Genomic DNA, 8,635 nt, shown 5'->3' with positions numbered 1-8,635 from the left:
GGTCAATAGAGTGAGTGCTAAAGCTATTATAATCCTTCTCATTACTCAAAGGCCGTGGCCGTGGCGAGCCCTCAATCTGCATATTTCACCAAGGTGGTTTGTAACTCGGCTGTAGATACTCCAACCTGATCAAACCTTCACATGTACCTGAACATAATCACATGACATTATTTTTACTATTATGATTCATTATTTTAATTCCACCTGTCAGTGTTCATAATCTCATGGCTGGTCGGTTTATCTTCCAGGGGATTCAGTAGACCGGTCCTACCTAAAGGGGCTTGGTTTAAAAACATTGGAAGACTAAATCTTGAGTGAGGAGCTTCAGAGTTTAACATTTTATTGTGCAAAAATCCATTTAAGCCCAATCATGAATTAAAGAACAGGACTTCTCAGCATCTCATGAGATGTGTCATGATCTGAAATATAACACAGACTAACAGATCCAAGATTTGATCAACAGGTCAGAAGAATTTTGTTAGATTTGCTTTTCTTTTCATTGAGAAACCCAAGAGAATCAAATGATTGATCTGACTTAGTGAATACAGAAACTTTTTAAAATTTTAATATGGCCTTTTTATTTGAAATCAGCTTATTTCACTCCTGCCTCACATGTGCAAGCTTTGTAAAAATGCAACAGCAAAGCTTCCAGCCAAATGCTTAGGCCAAATTTAAGCGTTGAGTGTCGAGGTGAGAAAAGGGTGGCTTGATAGTTTTGAATGAGTCTTCTTAAAGCTGTCTGGAGGCTGAGAGAAAAAAAGGAGAGTGGGAGAGTTTGGGATGTTCTTCTTTTTGCTTTTCCATTTGTTTCAGTGGATTCAAAAAAGTGAGTTTGCAACTATCTGCAGTTCATACCACTGCAACATCGAATACAAAACCCTACCACAAAGGAAATGATATCAATCATTTGACTTTAGAGGAGGAGGAGTATATGTATGTTAGACTTGAAACCGTTGTGATCAAACAAGAATAAAAGGAATACATTTAAAATGAATGACAGAAATCGACACACAGGGACAGCAGACTGTGTTAAGTCACCTGATAGCCTGCAGTCTGCTGCAAAGGATTCTCTTTATACTGACAGGGATTTTCAAGTCAGTAGGGAGTTTTGTTGATAAGCTGTGAACCTGCTTTGAATATGAATTATTTCAGCCTGGGCAGAAAGACATAGGTGGCTCATTTACACTGACTTAGCTCATTGAAGGGTGTGCGGTTTGGAATATTTTTGCATGACATTACATCGTTTTCTGTAAATCAGCCTTCACTCACTATTAGAAAGACTGAGTTGATGGTGATTTATCAGAACGCTGCCATTCTCAGCTTCCAAAACAGCAAAAGCCTTCCAAATCTCAAACAGTATCTATTGTCTATAAGTCCAGGATTACCCTGAAAGCGTCCATTTTTTAATATACTGACTGAGGCACTGCTTGCAACAGAAAAGAAACATGAATTTACGTTTAATTTGGTTAAAGGAAGAATGTGCCAATTTTTGAACCAGTAGATTTTGCTCTTGAGCAACAACATTAAACCAACACAAAGTGCTGTTTGGTGACATCTGCTCTATTCTGAAGCCTCCACTCTCCTCCAGTGACTCACCTCCAACCCAGGTGTAACCTCCGGTCTTGAATGAAGCCAATGTGGAATGCAAACTACCAGAAGTCACACACACACAACAGGCAAAAAAGCAATTTTTACAGCATAAATAAACATGTTTACAGCCTGGTTCAAAAAACAAATAGGTCTGAGTAGTTATTGTCGTACCTGGCACACAATGTACGGGGGGTGAATTGGTTTTAAAGGGCTCAGTTTTGATTTTGAAAACGATACGTGTTATCCATAGCTAGGCGTGTAGCTGACATGATTGAGGTGGGCTCGATGTAACGGTTGGTCAAGAGGCTTCAAACCCGCCTCTGCTCCAGCTCTCAGCCTGTCGTTAGGTTGACTGAATGTTAGGCTGACTGAATGTTAGGCTGAGACAGGATTTCCAGCATGGTGGCGGCTGCCGATGAGCCTCCAGAGCCTTCCCCTGACGTCACTCAGGCTTCGTCCATTAATATTTAGTCAGTGGATACATCATAATCCGAATAAGCAGTGAGTAGACTATGTGATACTTATTTTCTCTAGTCATTGACTAAAACAGCTTTATAACCACGGTTGTACTGCTGGTTGGACTCAGGCTTCTCACTCATTGTAGACAGTCATGACTCAGAGATACATTCACAGAGGATATACTTGATTTCTGCTTTATTCGTGTCTAAAATGTCACACATTCTTCCTTTAAAGTCACAATTTTTCCCGTGATTTTTTCCAAATAGCTTGTGCTTTCCAAAACATACATGTATAGTCTCAGTGAAGCCACCAGAAGGTTTATGAAGAGCTGTTTTGAAGCCCAATAATGGCCGTCAATACAGACTCCAACTAACTTCCGGCTAATTGAGAAGTAGGCAAATGAGCCAAATGAATCTTTGTTCTTGACGGAATTTAGCAGAAGTTTTGGTGTACCGTCCCTTGTCGAGTCCAAATACATAAATAATGATCTGTAGGTGAATGTAAGGGACCAAGCAATCAGGCAAAGGACAAAGGTGTAATAAAAAGAGCAAATTTGCTTTAATTAAGTTGAGAAAATCAGTAACAAAATTGATCAATGTATCTAAAATCAAAAAGAGGTCAACTTATAGAATAAGGAATGATTCAACCTTCCAAAACATAACAACAGACCTAACATCAACTTACACAAGTGGGGTTAGATACACAATGGACTAGTCCAATATAAATACAAAGGGGAGGGGGGGGGACCAAATTGACTACAAACTTAACAGCTATAACAGAATTTTCAAAGAATTGAATTATCTTGAAAAAAGCAATTGAAATAAAGAGAAACAGATCTTTTTTTGGAAATCATGAGTCTGAGGCAGGGCTTAAAAGTCTATCTTTGAATGGCAGCGGGCCTTTTGTCAGAGGATCAGGGCAAACAAACAAAATGAAAGATAAGTTTTACTCAACCATTAAAACAAATGAAATCATGTGACTCAATGTTAACTAAATTGGTTGCATCCAAATTAGGAAACAACTGTTATGAATGCAATATGGGGCAGCTGTTTAGGGACTTGGGTTGGGAACCGGAAGGTCGCTGAAGTTCTGGTGCAGATTTACTAAGATCCCAAGTAAAGAGTGCTAAATTGCGTGTTCACTTCAACAAATTGCATGTTTGGTTAATGTGCGATTTGCGTGAATGACAACAGGTGCAAACCTTGTGGAGGCAATAGTATTTAAGTTAGGCTTTTGCGTGTTCTACTGGTTTACATCATGGATAGTTTGGACAGAAAGCAGGATAACTGCAAGTGCAAAATAGGTATTAGTAGAAGCAGCAAATAAACACACAATACTTTAGAGTTATAGCAGATAAATCTGAATATTACAAAAAGAAAATTTGGCTTATAAGAAAACCTCGGCATTAAACAGGGCCTCTCTTTTCTTCCCTTAATCTTAAGAATGAAGTGTCATACATTGAGCAGGAGGTCTGAGCTGTCTCCTCTGTGGCTCCCAGGCGTTACACTTGGGCCGTTGTTGCGCACCAGACATCTGGCCAGCGCTGTGTCTGATCGGACATAAATGTCCTGGAAAGAGGTATCGAAGACGGGGGTACAAACAGTGGTGAGGTCCCCCAATCCAAGCGTCCTACAGAGTAGCAGCAGCGGGCTTTAGAGGGAGGTGACGAGCGCATTATGGAGAGGAGCACACCAGAGGAGACGAGCTGGGGGAGAGACACGCAGCTCGAGAAAAAGGAAATCCCCAATTTAAAATGTAATTTTGGCGAAATGAAGGAAATAAGAAGACATAAATGTCAATGTTGAAATTCTTTAGAATGCAGAGGCTGTGAGTGTTCAGTTTTGTTTGGCTATAAATAGGCAACAATATAGTTTAATCATGGTCTTAAACATGTTAACATGTGTGGAGAAAAACGCGATCTGTAGGCCTTCTTTTGATTGTGTCTATGTCTCTTCCTTTTTCTAGGGCAGAAATGCCCCATATTGCATATTCATTAAGGCAAACGTACTAAATGGACAATGAGCGTTGTTTTGCTTATATGGAAGACGCAATCCTTTGCCGTTAGTAGATCAGACAGCACTGTTTTTGTGGATGGTATCAAGTTTGCACACGTTTTAAGACACGCAAACCTTTAGTAAATCAGGCCCTAAGAGCGCTAAAAACAAAATATGCAAAAGTCTATAAGACAGGAGCACAAAATACCAAATCTGCTTCTTCATCTGTTCACCTCCATTGATATAACATATTCACCTCCTTTTCAAGTTGAATAACTCGGGTATCCATGGCCATGTCCCTTTCTCGTTTCCAAATCCAATGAAGGATGCAGATGGTCACTGCACACGCCAGTATTGTACACATAGCTTCTAAGCTGACACTTTGGCCACTCAGGATTAAAACAGGAACAAACAAAGCCGCTCTAACATTCACTAGCCACCTAAGAAAGAAGGTGACCAGCAGAAGGATGAAGTTGGTCATCTTGTAGCAAAGGAAAAGAAGAAGAACACGCAGGACAACTGATGTGACCTGATCTATTGTCATTTTTTTGTCTCGATGGTCGGCTGTGGAGACATGCAGGTGAGAAGCTTGTATCATTAGCAGGAATGAGAAAAAGGTTTCATGTAAAAGCAAAAAGCGATAACATTTTTCATTATACCTTCCTGGCAATGCACCGGGGCGAGCTAAAGGGATACTCAGTGTTATTTTAAATTGTGTTAGAGCAGAACATCCAATGAGGATGGTAGATGCACAAGTCTCAAAATATATTAACAAATTTTTTTTTAATAAAGTCAAGATTTAAAAAATTGAGTTTGGAATTTTTGCTGAGTTAGTTAAAAGAAACGACTAACCTGTTTATGAAAACTGATATTTTCACATTACATATTTATTTCACAGATTGCAATTAACTTGAGCTGAATGTTCTATGGGAACTGCATGACATAATAAATTATCTTTACCTTGGATGCCAACAACCTGCAGGAAGCGTTTGTGAGCGTGTAAGAGCATGTCCAGAGCACAACAACTTACAGCCAGAACCAGCAAGACAAGGAGCTCCAAGAACTGGATAAACACAGAAAATAAAACCTTGATTAATAAAGGTTGTCACATACATAGTGTACATGTCTGCAATTGTCTCACCTTTAAGGGATTCAGACAATGTGATGAACAATGAAGTAACATGTTACAGTGAGGTTCATAGCGACTAATATCTGAGTCGGTTAAACAGAAATTTTGATTAAGACTAGTTGACTAATCTAAAGGTAAGCAAACACAAATCACTTCTAGCTCCTCCAGATGCTATCAATTCACTGTGCTGGTCTAGCTAGTGCTACAGTTTAGACACATCATTTGAACGGCATTGTGGGCCAGCATATGAAATTATTAATCATTTGTTTAACCGACTAGTGATCCTGGTATCTACTTAACTTTTTATTTAGAAGAAGAACAAGACCTACTTTGTTAACCCTTTAGGGGAAATCCAGTTTTTCACACTGTTATTGGACGGGCTTCAGACCAGGAATAAACAAATACACATGTACAAACACAATCCAATGGACATGCATTAATGGAGAGATGTCAGCGTGAGGGGCTGCACAAGAAAGAGTGCCCAAGCAGTTGAGGTATTAGTGCCTTGCTCAAGGGCCTTTTGGCAGTCCTCAGGAAGTGACCTAGTACCTCTCCAGCCCCCAGACCAATTTCTAGATGATGATTCGTACTTAGGCTCCAGACCCAAGTCTGTCTCCAAACGGGAGCAGCAACTGAGTCTCCAATGTCGATGTATTTATCATATTCTTTACAGACAATGGATGTTTGTTTGTTTTTGTTTGATAAAGTAACAGTTGGTAAAGGAGCTGCAGGCAATCAGGATGTTCATGTTTTCATTGACCTCGTAAATGCTTTTCTATGTTAACATACAATATGGCCAGCTAATTATATCACATAATGGTGTGTTGCATAACAACTCTGGATATGTACAGCTGACTTATTGTTTTTAGTTACTTTAAAGAATGGAGTTTCGAAACAGTGACTGTTTAAAGTGTCTGCACGCGACCTCTACGATCTCTGTGCTCTAATTAAACATCTGCATTATGTTTTCTGTTCGTCAGTATGTTGTTCTCCTCTCTTTTGTGGATGTTGTCATTCCATTGGATTACACAGAGCATTGATATAAAGACAAATATTCCCATTATAACGTCATGTAGCGGTCTCTGTTGCTTACTTCCACATTGTTCTTTTACGTCACGTCTTACCTCAGGAAATCCCTCGCCCCCCCTCCCCTCTGACAGGGATAGCCCCCCCCTCCCCTCTGACAGGGATAGTCCCCCCCTCCCCTCTGACAGGGATAGCCCCCCCCTCCCCTCTGACAGGGATAGTCCCCCGCTGTGAGGAGCATATGTGAACAGCTAGGTCGGGAGAATCTCCGAAGCGGTCCTCCTGTAATTATCTAGATATTATCCGGAGTGCATATGTGAAAACAGCTAGGGATAGTCAAAAAAGATTCAAATACGGCGTAAGGAGCGTCTGTCTATCTCCAACCTGTTGCATCTGCCATCTTACCTCAGCCTTTATTTCCAACCGCAGTTTCTCCATTCGATTCATCATGAGACTTATCGCCAACAAACACTCTGAACCAGAACAATCCCAAACTTTCAGTTAGTAATTCCCAACTTGTCAGGTCATGCAGCTGTACACTTAAAAGTCTGACAGCATGAAGCAGCAAAGAAGGACACACTTCCTCAAAGTGTATCAGCTGATAGGTCCTCCACCTAGAAAAGGAATGCATTTGACCTTTGATCCACCTCTTTGAGAATAAAGGGTGTGGCCCTGATACACACGATTATTAAGACTGTGTTGTCTCGTGGTGTTATTTGAGTTATCTGCCTAGACTGGTTTTATTCTGCGTCACAGTGATAAGGAAACACATTAAGAACAAGTAGAGAGACTTGTTGTAGGACTTTCACACTTGCAGAAATCTAATGAAAACCTCAATATATTTTTTCCCGAAGCAGCTGTATGTGTGAACGCAAACAGTCAAATTTTTCGCTCGGACTTCACGCGGAGTTTCTCCTGCAAGACCCCTTGTATTTTTTCCGCAGCAGGTCTGAGTGGGCTGATGTGAGAATGCAGCAGGATATTCTCCGGAGAATTCAACTCAGCCAATAGGGGGGAGGTGGGGGGGCAGTGAAGTTTCTATACTGTGACTGCTGCACGGTGCATAGAGTGTCTGTAAGCAACCACTACTATCTCTGTGCACATAATTAAACGGTTGCATGTATGTACAGTATGTTGTTCTCTGTTCTTTTGTTGATGTTGTGATTCTGTTGAACTACACGTAGCATTGATATAAAGGTAGATATTGTCATTATAGTGTTGTTTAGCGGACTCTGTTACTTCATCTGCTACTTGCTGCTGGAGACCCCCCTCCCGTCTGACAGAGATAGTATCCAGCTGTGGGTAGCATGTGTGAACAGCCAGGTCAGGAGAATCTCCAGAGCAGTCCTCCCGAACCTCCTGACTAGCGCCAGTGCTCTGATCCGTGCTCAAGCATGGCACACTTCCTTGGCCCTGGCATGCTTGGAAGAGGTGTGCTTCAGCATGGTACAGTTTATACCCAAGCACAAGCACAGGTACACAATGCTGGCAGCCTTTATTATCTAGCGATCCCGGAGTGTTCTGACTGTATCCGACTAAAATGACTCAAAATAAGCCACAAAGTCAGTAAAGTATGTGTCATGTTCTCTGTGTTGTTCTCTGATGTGCTGACGCGGACTTGACAGCACATCCCTTTTATTTATTTATCTCAATACCGTCTGTCTTGTAAACTAAGGACGCTTCATGATCACGTAGAGACATGCATGTGTTGTTTTACGACCTCATGTACAAGAGGTAACCGGTTCAGGCCCGGTTAGTCCTGGAGCAGTGTGAGTGAAGGCCAGCGGGGGAATGGGGAGGGGGGGGCAGTCGTGCTTAAGCGGGACAAACAGACCTGATGTGGTCACTGTGGTCCCGATCAACCTGTTCTCTCCTTTTAACTCAGCTCCTGTGTTCCCACCTTGCCATCTCTTCTACAAGACTTTTCCATCGACTATGCCATCAATTTCTTTCAATCCCTTCAGTTCCTCTGTTACATTATAATGATTATGTCCCTTTTCTGCTCTCTTTCCCCCTCCCCTATCTCTATTCCACACTGTGCAGCATGTGTGAATCTGTCTATTCACAACGTCCGCTGAGAGAGCAATTAACCTGATCAAAACTTGCTGGTGCTGAGATCAAACATGTCTCACTAGGGGAGGGTTGGAAAGAGAATCAGAGAGAGAGAGAGAGAGAGAGAGAGAGAGAGGGGGGAGCAAGTGGGAAACCGAGAAATCAGAAGAGAGGCAGAAGAGAAGAGAGTTCTGAGGTGAAAGGGAGGGAAAGTTGGACAGGACCATCTGGCAGGACCTTCAGGTGGTCATCAGTGTGAAAGTGTTCGTTCAAACAGTTTTTAAATAGCTGAGTGACTCATTGATCTTCTCATGCACACACCTCCCACCCCGGCTCATCGGACCCCAGCACGCCGGCTGCTGCGATCTCATCTCAGCCCCTCTCG

The 8,635-nt window shown here is 41.7% G+C and overlaps 1 long non-coding RNA gene across 1 annotated transcript; it reads right to left on the bottom strand.

Moving 5' to 3' along the window:
- Positions 1–2,585: 2,585 nt before the first annotated feature.
- Positions 2,586–6,782, bottom strand: LOC109987857 (uncharacterized). The gene is made up of 3 exons (XR_002278127.3): positions 6,604–6,782; positions 5,004–5,106; positions 2,586–4,607 (listed from the first exon to the last, which is right to left on the bottom strand). It is a non-coding gene; the product is annotated as an uncharacterized lncRNA (long non-coding RNA).
- Between the last annotated feature and the right edge of the window lie 1,853 nt (positions 6,783–8,635).

The sequence above is a fragment of the Labrus bergylta genome, chromosome 7 (genome assembly GCF_963930695.1).
Source record: "Labrus bergylta chromosome 7, fLabBer1.1, whole genome shotgun sequence".
Taxonomy (NCBI): domain Eukaryota; kingdom Metazoa; phylum Chordata; class Actinopteri; order Labriformes; family Labridae; genus Labrus; species Labrus bergylta.
Note: the sequence above shows the minus strand (reverse complement) of the source record. Positions and strands in the feature narration are given on the sequence as shown.